The following is an 18,724-nucleotide window of genomic DNA, read 5'->3' as shown; positions in this document are numbered from 1 at the left end:
TTGAGTTCACTCATCATAGACATCTCAAACTTCCCCGACATTAGCTTTCCAAACTTTTCAGTAAAATGAGGGTTAGTTGAACCAAATATGATATCATCAACATAAATTTGGCACACAAATAATTCACCATTAACCCTTTTAGTAAAAAGATTAGAATCAATCTTTCCAATTGATCAATTGAAAGAACAGCGGGATATTTCGCCCGACCTGTGAGTGTCGTGTTCCCCATTGGGACTAGGCGACGACGACTATGCTCGGCTAAATCTAGGTAACACAATTTTAAGAGACGGATGCAGAAAATAAAACCTAAACTAAACAAGGTTGACGACAAAGAAAATGAAAAAAGAAGCAGAGGGGGATAAAGATTTGAACTCGTTTTGTTATTGGTATTTCAGATTACTACTGACAGCATAGACTAAAACAAGAGGGAAGTAACATGACAAGGACACATATATAACTATCATACATATAACAGAGGGAAGAAACAATAATATGACAGGGACAGAAATATATCAAAACACGAACATATATATTTATATCATAGGTACAAAGCTAACAACCACAAACTGAACACTAGACACCAACAGGAATATAAAGCACAAGTACGGGGCTCACATCACACTAGCCAATTCACGCTGACAAATATTAGTACAACAATAATAGACACAAGGATTCAGACACTAGAAACCAAATATTGTATAGTTTTACACAAGTACATTGAAATTATAGCAGACCATAAAACACACGAAGGCACCAATAATGTGTGCAGAACAGTACACCATATTCATCATAATGATTTTAGAAATTCGTGAGAAGTAAAGAGAGAAAAGGGGAACAACAACAGTTGGGGTCCTAGAAGAATACGGCAGCAAGAGGGGTTCAGAGCAGAGCTTCAGCGAGTGAGGAGCAGCAAGGGGGCACTGGCGAAGAGCAGCAGCAGGTTGGAGATTAGAGTATTAGCAGCAGCAGGGGCGTCAGGGAGAGAGAAGCAGCAGGTTGAGGCAACAAAAGCAAGGGGATGCAAGGAGAAGGAGCAGCAGGAGCGTTGAGAGAAGAAAAAGAAGAAGAGCAATAGCAGGGTTAGGAGTTCAGGGAAGAAGACAACAGCAAGAGGAGGAGTAGAAGGGCAGCAGGGAGATGGGGGAAGAGGGCAACACGGGCGTTGGGCGCGTGATGGATCAGGCACCGCCGGCCCTCTGTCTGGTGAGTTGCGTGAGGTGGATGTGGTGCGGATGGATGGATGGGTGGTGATGCTGGTTGTGGTGGAGTGGTGGAGCTGGTGACACGCCGCCACGCCGGCCTGGCCGCGGCGGCGGCCGGAGGTGGAGAAGGAGGGATGAGGGAGAGAGATGTGTGCCAGGCTCGGTTTGGAAATGGAGGCTGCTAGGGATTTTGATCCCCTCCTTGATCTGCCATTTTGCACTTTTGCCCTCCTTCTTCTCTTCTTCAGCCTCAAGTAGATCCCTTTCTTCTTTAGTGTTGGCCCTTCGTTTCATTAATTCTTCATACTCGAGTCCCTTCGCAAAATGCAGCAACCGCAACCTCTTAGACACTGTAATATAGAAGGATTTGGGCCTTTTCGCCATTTTCTGCAAAAGATGGAGTAGTGTTGTAAATGTGACATAATATGCGTATTTGAATATCTTTCGAGTAAATAATATGAAAATATGATTACAATTTGATGCAAAAAGGCTAAAAAGATTATATGAGGAAATTCTCTATCAAGTTCCCCCACACTTAAATCTTTCTTGTCCTCAAGCAAAGGCATATCACAAGAGCAAGAGTATGAATAGTGAACTGACTAGAGAAGGTCGTAGTGTTGTAAATGTGACATAATATGCGTATTTGAATATCTTTCGAGTAAATAATATGAAAATATGATTACAATTTGATGCAAAAAGGCTAAAAAGATTATATGAGGAAATTCTCTATCAAGTTCCCCCACACTTAAATCTTTCTTGTCCTCAAGCAAAGGCATATCACAAGAGCAAGAGTATGAATAGTGAACTGACTAGAGAAGGTCCTAGTAAAGTAGATCTCCAAACAATGCATGCTTCAGACTTAGTTAGTGAAGATTAATGGTTAGGATGCTACAAAGCAATAGGATACTAGTAGACTCGATCATTTTAAACTTTTACAATGATAAAAGTGGATCAACAAGTTTAAATGCAGATTGTGCCAAAAGGTTCCTAAAGAGAGCATGATCCCCAGAAATACTTGTTATCAGGAACACAACATTATGGCTAAACTACTTATTGAATTTTGAAGGAAGCAATGATAATATTTTATCAGTCTCATCAAAGGAACATACCACCGATCCCGAGAACATGGTATACACATGGTTCGACAAATATTGCATTTTTATTTATTTATTGCTGTCCAAGCTACCAAATTTAACACGCCACCGATCCAGGGAACATGACATGCTACTGCAGGTAGACTAGACTTATATTCATTATGACATATTGAACAAAGGAATTACAATGGCATGAAACATAAGGAAGGAAACAAGAATCATCACTCATCCATTTCTGGTTCACATGCTACTGATACAGAGAATATAGCATGCTAATCCATAGTGGTTAAGTGATTGCTCTGGATGGGAAGACACTTGGCACAAAATCAGCATCTAACACTTGATGATCTAGGTGTATCAAAGTAAATGCAGAAAATGATGGTAGTTTTCTAGTGTACTAGGGATTTGAGCACTCAAAACTAATAACTTTCACTAATTTCAGCAAAGCAAGCAGTATGTAGATCACTAGTTTACAAGGCATTCACAATTCAGTTCACATATTCACAACAAGCACCATACCAAAGGTGAATTTCAGCTTGACAATAAGTAATAACTGGCTCAAGCAACCCAACTAGCAATTGATTTCAGCTTGTATCAATAGATGATATATTCATATTGGGGTCATGAAACAGCTCACCAGGCTTTATGAAGTAGAACTCGCTCGATGATCTCACATCTTCTTGCATCACGACTCCTCTCCTTTTGCTTCTCTATCCTCATGCTCTCTATCCTCGTGCACGCTCCAGCTTTTCTCTTCCTTGTATGTGCCCATTGCTTCTCCTCTTCACCATGCTCTAAATCCACCGCGGTCCCAAGGAATGTCACCTCGAACCTGGTCAGCATGTAGTGAACGGTGCAGTAGCGAAAACTTGAAAGAGCACTCGACAAAAGAGACCATACAAGTGAAAGGGGTAATGCCCTCTAAATCATCAATAGAGTACCCAATTACATATGCATAGCTATAAAGAACATGGCGAGTATGATAGGAATCAGCAAGCTCAATACTAACATGAGGATGATATTTATCATTAAGCATAGGTTTGGCATGAGGAAAATAAGTGTGATCATCATTAATATGAGCAATGCCACCAACAGTATATGTATCATCATATCCAAGCAAACACTTCTTCAAATCTACTTTAACAGATAACATCATGCAATGCAAGGTAGTAGGAAACAATTCATATGGACGCATGTCATCGAGAGGATTAGATAAACCTGCTATATCACGCTCTTGGATGACGATGGGCAAATGAATTTCTGGTTCTTCATCTTCAACTACAGGAGCTTCTTTTACTTCTTCAGGAGTGATAGGCAATGGATCTTCATCTTGATCACTTGGGCATTCAAGCTCTTGGTCATCTTGTTCCTTGTCTTCTAGTTCATCTTCTTCAATCTGAGATATCTCTTCCTCAAGGCACTTGCTATCTTCCTTGGCTGGATATGAAGGTGTTGGAACCTCACATGTATCAAGGGTAATCCCAGAAACACTCAGCTCAAGCTATGAAGAAATAGTGCTGCCAGCGTTGATGTTCTTCTCAATCTTCCTTACTTCTTCAACTAGCTCTTTTCCACTCTTGATCTTCTTCATTTCCTCTAGTATAACCTTCCTAATAGGATCATCCTTGGCACTCCAAGTGAACTCGAGACTAAGCAATGTGAGCTTGTCTGTATCATCAAATTCATCTTGTGTGGGCACTTGCACATGAGATTGCTCGGCGGTTGCTGGAGTTGTTGGTTGACCAAATGGAGTACCATTTAACTCCATTGGAAACATCTCCTGGTGTTGAGGTATATGAGTAGGAGCTGAATAAATCTATTGTGGAGCATAGTTGTGGCTCTCCTCATTGTACCTAAATCCCTGCATATGATTACTAGAAGCAAACAGTGAGATCTCAGGGTTGTTGCTCCTATATGACATATTCTGGTTCTCAGGCCACCCATATGAGTAATTGTTTTGGTATGAGCTAGGCTGTGGGGCGAAGCTCATGCCATAACAATCGGGAGAGTGAGAGTAACCACGCTGACATTTAGTGGGTGAATGTCCCTGAAATCCACAAATATGGCTTGTATGAGCAACATAAGGATGACCTCTAGGATAAGGATCATAAGAGCTAGGCCTATCCTCAAAAACTACTTCTCGCTGCCGAGCTAAATCATCTAATCGATGGGAAATCTTACTTATCAGTTCTTGAATAGTTTACATGCTGTTTATAGTGTTCCTCGCATCTCCGAGACAATCTAAATAATATGCCATAACCGAGCAGATAGCTCTAACCTGCAAAAGGAAAAGAAAACAAAAAGATACTAGCTAGAACAAGGGTTAGTGGTTAGAGATATATCACAAATATATGGCACAAACTAGAAAAAGAAGAAAAACCTAGTCTATAGCCTAACACAATCGCTCGACGCTAGTCCCCGGAAACGGTGCCAAAATGATCAATTGAAGGTACATCGGGATATTTTGCCCGAACTGCGAGTGTCGTGTTCCCCACAGGGACAAGGCGACGACGACTATGCTCGGCTAAATCTAGGTAACACAATTTTAAGAGACGGATGCAGAAAATAAAACCTAAACTAAACAAGGTTGACGACAAACAAAATGAAAAAAGAAGCAGAGGGATATAAAGATTTGAACTCGCTTTCTTATTGGTATTTCAGATTACTACTGACAGCATAGACTAAAACAAGAGGGAAGTAACATGACAAGGACACATATATAACTATCATACATATAACAGAGGGAAGAAACAATAATATGACAGGGACAAAAATATATCAAAACACGAACATATATATTTATATCACAGGTACAAAGCTAACACGGATACCACAAACTGAACACTAGACACCAACAGGAATATAAAGCACAAGTATAGGGCTCACATCACACTAGCCAATTCACGCTGACAAATATTAGTACAACAATAATAGACACAAGGATTCAGACACTAGAAACCAAATATTGTATAGTTTTACACAAGTACATTGAAATTGTAGCAGACCATAAAACACATGAAGGCACCAATAATGTGTGCAGAACAGTACACCATATTCATCATACTGATTTTAGAAATTCGTGAGAAGTAAAGAGAGAAAAGGGGAACAACAACAGTTGGGGTCCTAGAAGAATACGGCAGCAAGAGGGGTTCAGAGCAGCGCTTCAGCAAGTGAGGAGCAGCAAGGGGCGCCGGCGAAGAGCAGCAGCAGGTTGGAGATTAGAGTAGTAGCAGCAACAGGGGCGTCAGGGAGAGAGAAGCAGCAGGTTGAGGCAACAGCAGCAAGGGGATGCAAGGAGAAGGAGCAGCAGGAGCGTTGAGAGAAGAAGAAGGAGAAGAGCAATAGCAGGGTTAGGAGTTCAGGGAAGAAGACAACAGCAAGAGGAGGAGTAGAAGGGCAGCAGGGACATGGGGGAAGAGGGCAGCACGGGCGTTGGGCGCGCGATGGATGGATGGGTGGTGATGCTGGTTGTGGTGGAGTGGTGGAGCTGGTGGCGCACCGCCACGCCGGCCTGGCTGCGGTGATGGCCGGAGGTGGAGAAGGAGGGATGAGGGAGAGAGATGTGTGCCAGGCTCACTTTGGAAATGGAGGCTGCTAGGGATTTTGATCCCCTCCCTGATCTGCCATTTTGCACTTTTTCCCTCCTTCTTCTCTTCTTCAGCCTCAAGTAGATCCCTTTCTTCTTTAGTTTTGGCCCTCCATTTCTTTAATTCTTCATACTCGAGTCCCTCCGCAAAATGCAGCAACCGCAACCACTTAGACACTCCAATATAGAAGGATTTGGGCCTTTTCGCCCTTTTCTGCAAAAGATGGAGTAGTGTTGTAAATGTGACATAATATGAGTATTTGAATATCTTTCGAGTAAATAATGTGAAAATATGATTACAATTTGATGCAAAAAGGCTAAAAAGATTATATGAGGAAATGTTCTATCACCAATCTCAAAGCCTTTTTCAATAAGGAACTTGGTCAAGCATTTATACCATGCTCTAGGAGCTTGTTTAAGACTATAAAGAGCTTTGTGAAGTTTGTAAACATGGTCGGGTTTCTTAGGATTGACAAAGCCGGGAGGTTGCTTAACATAAAATTCCTCCTCAATTTCACCATTTAGAAAAGAACTTATAATGTCCATTTGGTACAAGGTAATATCATGGTGATTAGCATAGGCAAGTAAGATGCGAATGGACTCAAGTCTAGCAACGGGGGCATATGTCTCACCATAGTCCATACCTTCGACTTGAGTGTAGCCTTGGGCGACGAGACGTGCTTTGTTGCGGACGACTTGGCCATCTTCGTCTTGCTTGTTGCGAAACACCCATTTGGTGCCAATAATGTTGTGGTTGTTGTCGGGCTTCTCGACCAATGTCCACACTTGATTTCTCTCAAAGTTGTGTAGCTCTTCATGCATGGCATTTATCCAATTCGGATCTTCCAATGCTTCTTCAACCTTCATAGGTTCAATGCTAGAGATGAATGAATAATGTTCGAAAAAATTAGCCAAACGAGTTTTAGAGTGAGTGATTCTCCCGGTTTGGATATCATTGAAGATTTGCTTGACGAGATGGTATCTTGAGACTCTTCCTCGAACTCGTGAGAGCTTTTGCTTGGGTCGGGGTGGAACATATTCTTCTTCATTGTGTCCTTCTTCTTGGCCTTCTTCATTGTTGACGTTGTTGTTCTCTTGTCGTGGTGGAGAAGGAGGTTGATGTGGTTCATCTTGGTGTACTTCCTCATTTTCTTCATCTTGATGTGTCCCACTTGTGGATGCTTCCGTGTCAACTCTTGGTTCACCTTGTCGTGAGGTAGAAACTTCCACTTGGACGGACGAGGTACTCTCCTTCACCTCCGTTGGACGAATCTTGCCAATAGACAAGTCTTGGATTGCTTCCGAAGGGATTTTGTATCCTACATCAATTGGCAATTGCTCTACTTGCGAGCCGTTAGATTCATCAAACTTCACATCTACCGTCTCTTCAACCTTTCAGGTGAAATTGTTGTAGGCACGGTAAGTGTGAGAGTTTGAGACATAACCGAGTAGGAAACCGTCATGAGATTTAGGAGAAAATTTAGAACGATGATGCTTATCAAGAATGTAACACTTTGAGCCGAATACTCGAAAGTATCCAACTTGGGGTTTGTCACCGGTGAGGAGCTCGTATGCCGTCTTGCCGAGTAACTTGCGAAGATACAAGAGATTTGTTGCATGACAATCCGTCTCAACCACTTCCGGCCAAAAGTGTTTTGGAGTCTTGTACTCATCAAGCATAATTCTTGCCATCTCAATAAGAGTTTGGTTCTTCCTCTCAACAACTCCATTTGCGTTCTTGAGCTTCGTTCCAATGTTGTTGCGAACCTTCTTGATCTTCACTTCACATTGATTTTGGGCCTTCCTAGAAAAGTTCTTGAAGATCTTTTGGACCTGCGATTTATCATCAAGAAAGAACACCCACGCAAATCATGAAAAATCATCGACTATGACAAGACCATACCACTGAGACTTCTATAGGCATTGGGACCAAAGAGATCCATATGAAGTAGCTCGAGCAGTCTTCTCGTGGTCATGATGTTCTTCACGGGATGACTTCCTCCAACTTGTTTTCCTGCTTGACAAGCACTTCATAATCTATCCTTGTCAAATATAACATCTTTTACTCCAAGGATATGATCACCTTTAATAAGCTTATCAAGATTTCGCATGCCCACATGACCTAACCTTCTATGCCACAACCAGCCTTTCAAAGATTTAGCAATAAAACAAGTTCTAGGTTGAGCCTTTTTAGTGAAGTCAACAATGTAAATATCACCTCTACGCATATTGGTAAAAACCATTTTATGATTATCTCTACGAAACACTTGGCAATCTACTTCAGTAAATAGGACATTGAAGCCAAAATCAACAAGTCTAGATACGGAAAGTGAATTGTAGACAAGAGATTCAATGAGCATAACATTTTGTATGGAGCTATCATGTGAGATGGCCACCTTACCCTTTGAGTTGTCACCAAAAGTGACATACTTTCGAGGATTGTCATTTTCAGCAAGCTCACGAAACATATCCTTATCTCCGGTCATATGATCGGTACATCCACTATCAAGGACCCATTCCTTTCCTCCAGCCATGTAGCCGCGAAGATTAGCCATAAGACCAAAGTGTCTCATAGACTCATCGAGATCAAATTCACTATCATCATCCTCATCATAGTATCCATGTTCAACATCGTCTTGTGATGGATCAATACCTAGAGAGGGTAATTCATTAGACAAATGGTCATCACAATAATCATCTTTATGAATTCTAATGGCTTCGGAGATGATATCGCTAATGATTCCAACATCTCCTTTGGCACGCGTAAGATTAGTAAGCTCAAATAGACAGTCACCAAATTTGGGGTCATTGCAACTCTACTCAATGGAATAGACTTATGAAGGATCTCATCTAAGTTTTTCAAGGAATAGTTTGGAAATCGTTCCTCAAGAAATCTCCAGATAGTGTAGGCACAATCAAGAGTAGGCAAGCAACCAATCAAGTTTCTAGGCAAACCTCTAGTGATAAGATTAACAGTTCTAAGGTTGCGAATCATGTCAATAGACTCATCAAGGGTAGGATGCAAAGGATCAACATGGGGTGCACAAGGGCTAGTAATATACTTGTTCAAATGATAGTCATTGAAAATCACAAGCACCTCATTTTTTCACTCATGAAAGTACTCTCCATCATGAATAGGCACTCTAAGTATAAGACTCCGCAACGTAGACTCATCCATCTTCCTCCAAAGGTGTTTAAACCAAAGCAATGGAGACCAATACTCTGATACCAATTGAAAGGATCGAGAAGAGGTGTCTAGAGGGGGTGAATAGACTCTTAACAAAGAAAAGTAGGAGTTTTTAATTTCTTCAAGTTAAGGTGGAGTTTTATCACAAGTTTAAACATTCACAATACATTCAAGCAAGCATGACAAGAGTATATGAGTAGCGAAAAGTAAAGCACGCAATTTGCAAGAAAGTAAAGGGATGGGATTGGAGTGTGCAATGCAATTGGAGACACAGAGATTTTTGGTGTGGTTCCGATAGGTGGTGCTATCGTACATCCATGTTGATGGAGACTTCAACCCACGAATGGTAACGGTTGCACAAGTCAACGGAGGGCTCCACCCACGAAGGGTCCACGAAGAAGCAACCTTGTCTATCCCACCATGGCCATCGCCCATGAAGGACTTGCCTCACTAGGGTAGATCTTCACGAAGTAGGTGATCTCCTTGCCCTTACAAACTCCTTGGTTCAACTCCACAATCTTGACATAGGCCCAAGTGACACCTAACCAATCTAGGAGACACCACTCTCCGAAAGGTAATAGATGGTGTGTTGATGATGATCTCCTTGCTTTTCGCTTCAAATGATAGTCTCCCCAACACTCAACTCTCTCTCACAGATTTGGATTTGGTGGAAAGATGATTTGAGTGGAAAGCAACTTGGAGAAGGCTAGAGATCAAGATTCATATGGTTGGAATGGAATATCTTGGTCTCAACACATGAGTAGGTGGTTCTCTCTGAGAAAATGACTGCTGGAGTGTAGGCACATTCTGATAGCTCTCTCCATGAATGAAGAGTGGGTGGAGGGGTATATATAGCCTCCACACAAAATCTAACCGTTACACACAAATCACCAAACTCGGTGGGACTAAATAATGAAACTTGGTCGGACCGATTTAGTTCATAATGTGACCGTTAGGCATTTTGGTGGGACCGATATGATCAACTCGGTGAGACCGATGTGCTAGGGTTAGGATAAAACCTCATCTCGGTTTGACCGATTACACAAACTCGGTGAGACCAATTTTGGTAATAAGAAAAACAGAGAGTTGGTCAGGCAAACTTGGTGGGACCGATTGCTTATCTCGGTAAGACTAAAATTATTGCAACAGGCAACAGAGAGTTTGCAAGTCCATCTTGGTGACACCGAATGGATTAGGGTTTCCGGTAGTGGCTATGTCAAGAGAACTCGATGGCGCCGGATAGAACATTTCAGTGGGGCCGAGTTTGATCTTTGGTTTGGGCCATATGTGGATATGGGAAAGTGGTCGAGGTTTTTTTGGAGCATATCACTGAGAATTTTGAGCAAGAAACCCATTAAGCAACACCTCATCACCTTTTAATAGTATTGGCTTTCCTATGGACTCAATGTGATCTTGGATCAATGAAAGTAAAATGTAGAGTCTTGAGGTTTAGAGCTTGAGCCAATCTTTTGTCCTAGCAGTTTGATGGGGTTCCACATCTTCTTGTCCACACCACTCCATCTGTTGAACTTGTCTAAAATATTATAGATAAAAACATTAGTCCAACCGGAGATATCTTGACATTAATTACCAAAACCACCTAGGGAGCACTTTGTCGGCGTCCTGGGAACGGGGGTCCCTAGACTTGCCTACCTGCGGCCCATGGCGTGGCTGTGCTGGCAGGTCTGTACGGCCCATCGTCATCGACAAGGAACCAAGACCCTCGCGAGGGGCCAAGCCTCGCAAGCGGACAACGCAAGACCTCCTTAGGAGCAGCCTCGCCAGGCAGGCTCCCTTTCGAATTGGCCATTGTTGGCTCCCTTCCCGCTCAATATTTGGGAAGAGGACCAGGGCCACTATAAATAGAGCTAGCTATCACCGTAGCTAGAGGGAGAGAAAAGAAAGGGAGGGAGATCTGATCCCGATCCTCGGCAACACACCCACCAAGCAAAAGAACACCTCGACCTTGGGAGGCTGTTCATCCACATGTGTAGTAAATTAGAAGGAATTTTCAAACATATTGGTCTCAAGGCATGGGCACATGCATTGAGTGCCATGGCATTTTAATTCCAAAAAAATAAAAAATGTTCAGAAAAACATGAAACCTTGCTTGATTTAATGTCATGCCACCAAGATGATGTGGTAAAAAATTGGCATGTTTGACGAAAGTTTGAACACACACCCCTCACAAACCGGAGCAACTCACTAGAAGGTTCGCGGTTCTGAGAGGGAACAATGCATGTTTGATGACGAACGGGAGATAGCTTCTGATGCGGAGCATCCTAAGATCATCCCCATGGATGCACCCACACCTCCAACGGCACCACTTGGACCAATGACACGAGCCCGAGCCAAAGCTATCGAAGATAAGGTGAACTCGCTCCTCTCCGAACTTCCACTTTATATGCATGAGACATGGCTACTACCTAAGTCCGAGATGTTGTGCATGATTAGGTACCAAGAGGGTCCTCCGGAAGATGCGCATGAAGATGGACAAGTCTCCATGTCCACGGATGAGGAGAACCAACGGAAGGAGCCAAGAGCATCTCCCAGGCCCCGGACATCCGGCCAAGGCCCCGGACATCCGGCCCCTGGAGCGCCTGCCTCTTCAGCTGCTTAGCCTCCAAGTGCCTACAGGCCCCGTACATCGGGCCCGCAAGCCCGGACATCCGGCCCTTCCCGAGGCCCCGGTTGTCCGGCCCTCCTGCCCGAAAATCCGTACACCCCTGAATCTGAGAGCAACAAATGTCACCGCTCCAGCCCGGACATCCGGCGTCGCCTGAACGCCCGGACGTCCGGCCTCCCTATCTACGCACAGTAAAGGGCCGAGGCCCGTGTATCCCCTTCTCCCCCTAGACTATATATACTCTATCCCTTACAACTTTCTAGGGTTAGCGTTGTGATAGCTCATTTGAGAGATAGAGCTTCGCTCATCCATATCGGATCTACTCGACGAGAGACCGTGGCCCCTCTACGGAGAAGATCCACCTTGGATTCAAGACCCCTCACGGGAAGATCCCCTTGTGGATTCAAGACCTCCTCATGGAGAAGAACCGGTTACCTCTTGTATCGTCCGTTGTTGACTTTGGATCTTGTATCTCTCTTTGTGTTTCGAGGATCTAGCACATGTGTGATCATACTTGTTGGTTTGCGTGTTCTCTTGTGTCCCCCTCGTGATTTTCCCCTCGTGTTCTTCGTGTTCTTCGCGGGATCCGCTCCTTTCGTGAAAGATCGGGCCACTAGGGTTCTACCCTACATCATCTTGGTATCTAGAGCCACGTTCATCACGATTTCGGAGCCTCCCCGTTGTGTTTCTAGCCTTGTTTTGTTGTTTTTCATCCTAATTCGAAAATTCCCCACCAAAAATAGCCCCAAATTTTTTTTGTGATTTGTTGGTGTGTTGAGATTTTGTTGGTTTGGATCCGTGGATTTGCTTTGTTTTGAGTGGATATAACCTCCCCATGCGTGTTCATCCCGTTCGTCCCCGGATCCAGAGCCCGGACATCCAGCCCCACCCGGACATCCGGCCCCTGGCAGCAACATCTCCATCCACCGCCCCGTTTTCCGCCCATTTTCCACCAAATTTTGTTCCGGTGCCCACCATATACCATATATACTTCTGCATACCTCCACCACTTCCGCATAACCCAACCATTTTTGGAACGTTTCGCTCTCCGACACAATTGCTACTTCGAGGTTTGACAATTTGAGTTGTGGTACCGTATCCTTTTGTGTTTCGGCTATCTAGGTACGGTTCGACATCGACATCACCGCCACTCATCTTCGCCACGAACGCGTCATCAACATCGACCACCTCGACTACGACTTGGTATTCGTGCCACAATTTTGACACCATACGGAAGCAAGGCCAGTAACCTCATCTTGGTATTGGACATATCATTCTTGCCATTACATTGATAGCCATCATAGCCTTACTCCTTTGCGTTGCTTACCCATTGAGACTAGCCATTGAGTATTGCCGGCAACGAGACTTGTGCACATTAGTGATCATACTTCCCATAGCATCCATACATCATTGTTGCCAATATTGGTATCATCTCTTGTGTCACAAAGTTCTCATCACATACTCATTTGCTATCTTGGTTCGTCAAGCATTGCATGAGAAAAGAGCTCAAACATCAAAGAGCCAAACAAGATTTTAAGCAAAGAGAAAAGATAAGCAAAGAGCTTTTAAGCAAGAACCATAGCATCTTACAACATTAAGATTGTCATACTCGATCATCTTGGATCATATCATAGCAACACCTTGCATAGAACATATTTGGGATAGAAGTTGTTTCATTTTTGCTAAGTAGGTTGTGCACAAGTTCTTGTATCCGCCTATTGTGCAATCGTGCTAGCGTCTCTCTAGTGTTGTGCAACAAGAGCTTTTTTGTGTATTCCACATTTTGGCTCACCTTTGGTTGCACAACCCCACTTATCTTTTTGTGTGTGTGTTTCCGTGTACCTTATATGCTTGGTCTACTTGTTACATTGCATCTTGCGAATCTTTTCCAACATTATTGAAGCTCACTTACAATTGCATCAAATTTTGTGCCACCATCCTAACCAAGCTCCACCAAAATCTTTTACTTCTGTAGGTGTGAGAAACCGACAAGAACTCGTACCAATTGTGTTATTTCCTTGTCCTACATTGGAGTGATCCTCGATCCACTTTCAACTTCGGTCAAGGTACATTTGGTACTCGTTCTTCTCTTTCTACCACTCACATTTTTCTTGGAATGATGAATAGGCCAAGTACTTCTAACAACCCACTCTTCATGGAGCAAGACGACGACATGAACTCTTTCGTCACTCTTTCTACCACTCCTTCTAACAACCCACTCTTTCTACCACTCACATTTTCTTGGAATGATGGATAGGCCAAGTACTTCTAACAACCCACTCTTCATGGAGCAAGACGACGACATGAACTCTTTCGTCACCAAGAGTCACCTCTTCGGTGCACAACGTGCTTTGCATCAAGAGCAACAAGCTATGAGTGAACGCATCGATAACCTTGCCTCCGACTTGCAACTTTCTGAGCAACGTACAAGGGACTACTTCGACCACAAGCTCGACGATCACAAGCAAGAGAATGACGCAAGGATGGACAAAATTCGTGCTTTGTTGCTCAACCGCTCGTCTTCCACCTCAAGAAGGAGCCGTTCAAGCCGCCACTCCGACTTCACCCTCTCCGGCTCAAGTACACCGACATCGAACACTCTTCGTCGAGCCGCGCGCACCAACCGTCAAGCAAGCCTCAATCCCCTATGAGACACCGACTCTCAAGAGCGCCGACAACGTGAAACTCAAGAGGCCTTTGCGCTAGCACGAGAACGGCAACGACAACGCCAACATGAAGAGGAAGAGCGAGCGCGTCTACACCAAATTGCCCAAGATGCCGAGGCACAACGTCAAGAACAACAACTCCGTGACGCTCAAGCACTTGCGGTGCAACAAGCTCTACACGATTCAAGTCAAGCCGTTGCCGACCGAAGCCGACAAGCCCGTGACCAAGAGGAAGCACATCGCGAAGAAATTCAAGAACAAAGATTTCACGCTCGCGTGCATCGTCAAGTTCCTCTTCGAGCTCGCGAAGACCCTCCACACGCCCGCCAACACCATCAAGTTCATCGAGAGCATGAAGACAATGGAAATCCTCCACGACAAGAGCAACATGAGGATAACAACCCTCCGCACCCAAGAGCACCACGAGTTGCACAATCATCAACAACATGGATGTCATCATCCCCGACCCCAACACAATGAAGAGCAACGTTATGGCAAACTCAAGTTCACCATGCCCAAGTTCAACGGAAGCAACGATCCCGAAGAGTACCTTTCATGGGCATTGAAGGTTGACAAGATCTTCCGTTTGCACAATTTTGAAGAAGAGAAGAAGATCCCAATGGCATCCCTTGAGTTCCAAGATTATGTCCTCATTTGGTGGGAACAAATCATAGAGCGCCGAGAGGCAAGAGGTGAACCACCCATCACTACTTGGGCGCAAATGAAGGATGTCATGAGAGCACGCTTCGTACCTACCTACTACAACCGCGACCTCTTCAAGAAACTCCAACAACTCAAGCAAGGAACAAAGAGCGTTGAAGAATACTACAAGGAGATGGAGATTGCAATGATAAGAGCCAATGTCACGGAAGATGATGAGCAAACAATGACACGTTTCTTGAACGGACTCAATCACCCTATCAAGAAGATCGCCGACTTCCAACCATACTCAAATCTCATCGAGCTAGTGCACCAAGCTACGAAAGCGGAACACCAAGTGCAAGATGATTTCAAGTATGCCAAGTTCGCATCCAAGTCCTACGGCTTCTCCAATAACCAAGCTTTAATGACTCCAACACCGAATACAAGACCTTCTACTTCCAACATCGACAAGTCGACTTCCAAGAAAGCTTCGTCAACTACAAGCCATCCTCCTACGAGCAACTTCAAGCCGAGAGTTTCATCATCATCAACCCCAACCGATGAGACCGTCAAGATGAGTTCCTTCAAGTGTTTCACTTGCGGAGGCCGAGGCCACAAGTCCTAAGAGTGCACCAACAAGCGAACCATGGTCTTCAACGACGATGGCACTTATGACTCCATAACCGAAGGCAAAATGGAAGACCTCGAGCAAGTCGCCATGCACCGCCAAGTGAACAATGAAGACGAACAAGTCTTTTGTGATGAAGACTCAAGTCCCGCACTTGTTGTCTCCAAAGTCTTGACTCTCCAACATCACCAAGAAGAAGACCAATGATGCTACATATTCCACACCAAGGCCGGCGTCAATGGACAATCTGTCAAGGTCATCGATGGAGGGAGTTGTCATAATCTCGCAAGTGAAGAAATTTGCTCCAAGCTCCAATTGCCCAAGACGAAGCATCCACATCCATACAAAGTACAATGGCTTAGTGACTCCGGCACTATCCAAGTCGAGCACCGAGTACAAGTCTCCTTCAAGATCGGCGCCTACGAAGACATCTTGGAGTGCGACGTCGTTCCAATGACCGTTTGTCATCTTCTCCTTGGACGGCCATGGCAATTCGATAGAGGAGTCATACACAACGGCCGAACAAACCACTACATCTTCAAGATGAAGGGCAAGGAGTACGTCCTCCGTCCAATGTCGCCAAGTCAAGTGATCGTCGACAAGCAAACCACCCATCATGGAGATCATAGTGAGAGAGCGAGCCACCAAAAAGAGAGTGAGCGCCACAAGCCAAAATTGAGTGCCTCCACGATGAGCGAAAACAAGAACCTAGTTCTATATGCCACCAAACGTGAGATGAGAGAAGTGTGTGAGAACCCATCTAGTGTCATACACTACGTCCTCGTGTGCAAGGACAATGCATCACAAACTAACACTTCTCACACTCTTCCTCTAGTGTTTTCTTCTCTTTTGCAGGAATTTCAAGATGTTTTCCCCGATGAGCTACCTCCGGGTCTACCTCCTCTACGAGGCATTGAGCACCGAATCGACCTCATCCCCGGAGCACCTCTTCAGAACAAAGCTCCATACCGTGTCAACCCCGATGAAACAAAAGAAATACAAAGGAAAGTAAAGCATCTAATAGACCATGGACATGTGCGTGAAAGTTTGAGCCCTTGTGCCGTTCCGGTCATTCTTGTGCCAAAACGTGATGGTAGTTTTCGCATGTGCTCCGATTGTAGACCTATCAATGCTATCACCGTTCGCTATAGGTATCCCATTCCACGCCTAGATGATATGCTTGATGAGCTTAGCGGTGCCACTATATTTTCCAAAATTGATCTTAAGAGTGGTTACTATCAAATCCGCATACAAGTGGGTGATGAATGGAAAACCACCTTCAAAACCAAGTTTGGTTTGTATGAGTGGTTAGTCATGCCTATGGGTCTCTCGGAAGCACCGAGCACTTTTATGCGCCTCATGAATCATGTCTTTCGCCCTTACATTGGTATATTTGTTGTGGTCTACTTTGATGATATTCTTGTGTTTAGCAAATCTTTCAAAGAGCATGTCACCCATGTACGCACCGTTTTGCAAACTCTTAGAAAAGAGTGCCTCTATGCTAATATGGAGAAATGCCTTTTTGGTGTTGATAAGCTCGTTTTCTTGGGTTTTGTTGTTTCTTCTAAGGGTGTTCATGTTGATGAGTCCAAGATTAATGCTATTAAGACTTGGCCGCAACCAACCAACTTGCATCAAGTGCCTAGTTTTCTTGGCCTTGCGGGTTTCTATCGTTGCTTTGTGAAGGATTTTAGCACCATTGCTTTGCCTTTGCATGCTTTGAGCAAGAAGAATGCGCCTTTTGTTTGGGGACCATCCCAAGATACCGCATTCAATGAGCTTAAGAATTTGCTTACTCATGCTCCTGTGCTTGCTTTACCAAACTCGATAAGCCTTTTGAAATTCATTGCGATGCTAGTGGTAATGGCATAGGAGGTGTGTTAACGCAAGAGAAGCGCCCCATAGCTTACTTTAGTGAGAAAGTTTCTAGAGCGCAACTCAATTATCCCATCTATGACAAAGATCTATATGCTTTAGTCCGTGTTTTGCATGAATGGGAACATTACCTTTGTCCCCATGAGTTTATCATTCATACCGATCATGAGACTCTCAAGTATCTTAAGGGACAAACTAAGTTGAACAAGCGTCATGCTAAATGGAGTGAATTTATTGAGTCTTTTCCCTATGTCATCAAGTACATCAAGGGTAAAGAAAACATAGTAGCGGATGCTCTTTCCCGCATATGCATGCTTTTCACACAACTTGAGTTAGATGTCATTGGCTTCGAGCATATCAAAGACTTGTATGAGCATGATGCAACTTTTGCTACTCCTTATGCCAAGTGTTTGTCGAATACATCTTGGGAACGCTATTACATTAAAGACGGCTATCTTATGAGAGCTAACAAACTTTGCATCCCCGAGTCATCTCTTCGTTTGTTTCTTTTGTAGGAATCGCATGGAGGACGCTTAATGGGACACTTCAGACGCGACAAGACGTTCGCCACGCTCTCGAAGAGCTACTTTTGGCCAAAGATGTTTCTGGACGTCAATTGCTTCACCAACCGGTGTTCTACATGTCGCAAAGCTAAGTCCAAAGCTCAATCTCACGGTCTCTATATGCCTTTACCAATTCCATACCAACCATGGGAAGACATTAGCATGGACTTTGTACTTGGTTTTCCTAGAACTCGAAATGGGAAAGATTCCATATTTGTCGTTGTGGACCGTTTCTCAAAAATGGCACATTTTATTCCTTGCCACAAGATAGACGATGCTTCACATGTTGCTAATCTCTTTTGTAGGGAAATTTTGCGTCTCCATGGTGTGCCAAAAACCATCGTCTCGGACCGCGACGTCAAGTTCCTTGGCTACTTTTGGAAGACCCTATGCGCCAAGCTCGGAATCAAGCTACTCTTCTCCACGGCGTACCATCCTCAAACCGACGGCCAAATGGAGGTGACAAACTGCACACTCTCCGCTCTACTTTGAGTACTCATCAAGAAGAACATCAAGGAGTGGGAGGAGTGCCTACCCATTGCCGAGTTCACCTACAACCGAGCAAGACACTCAACAACCGGCAAGTACCCTTTCGAGGTCGTCTACGGATTCAACCCTTTGTCACCATTGGATATTCTACCTCTACCACTCCGAG

General features: G+C 44.1%; 1 long non-coding RNA gene across 2 annotated transcripts; it reads right to left on the bottom strand.

Moving 5' to 3' along the window:
* Positions 1 to 510: 510 nt before the first annotated feature.
* LOC119299778 lies at positions 511 to 5,892 on the bottom strand. 2 transcript variants are annotated; one of them, XR_005146264.1, is made up of 3 exons: positions 4,478 to 5,892; positions 3,515 to 4,343; positions 511 to 3,128 (listed from the first exon to the last, which is right to left on the bottom strand). It is a non-coding gene; the product is annotated as an uncharacterized LOC119299778 (long non-coding RNA). The 2 variants fall into 2 exon arrangements; XR_005146263.1 differs by having other exon boundaries at positions 511 to 4,343.
* Positions 5,893 to 18,724: the final 12,832 nt, after the last annotated feature.

This window comes from Triticum dicoccoides, chromosome 5A (genome assembly GCF_002162155.2).
Source record: "Triticum dicoccoides isolate Atlit2015 ecotype Zavitan chromosome 5A, WEW_v2.0, whole genome shotgun sequence".
In the NCBI taxonomy this organism is placed as follows: domain Eukaryota; kingdom Viridiplantae; phylum Streptophyta; class Magnoliopsida; order Poales; family Poaceae; genus Triticum; species Triticum dicoccoides.
This window is presented reverse-complemented; position numbering and strand designations above follow the sequence as displayed.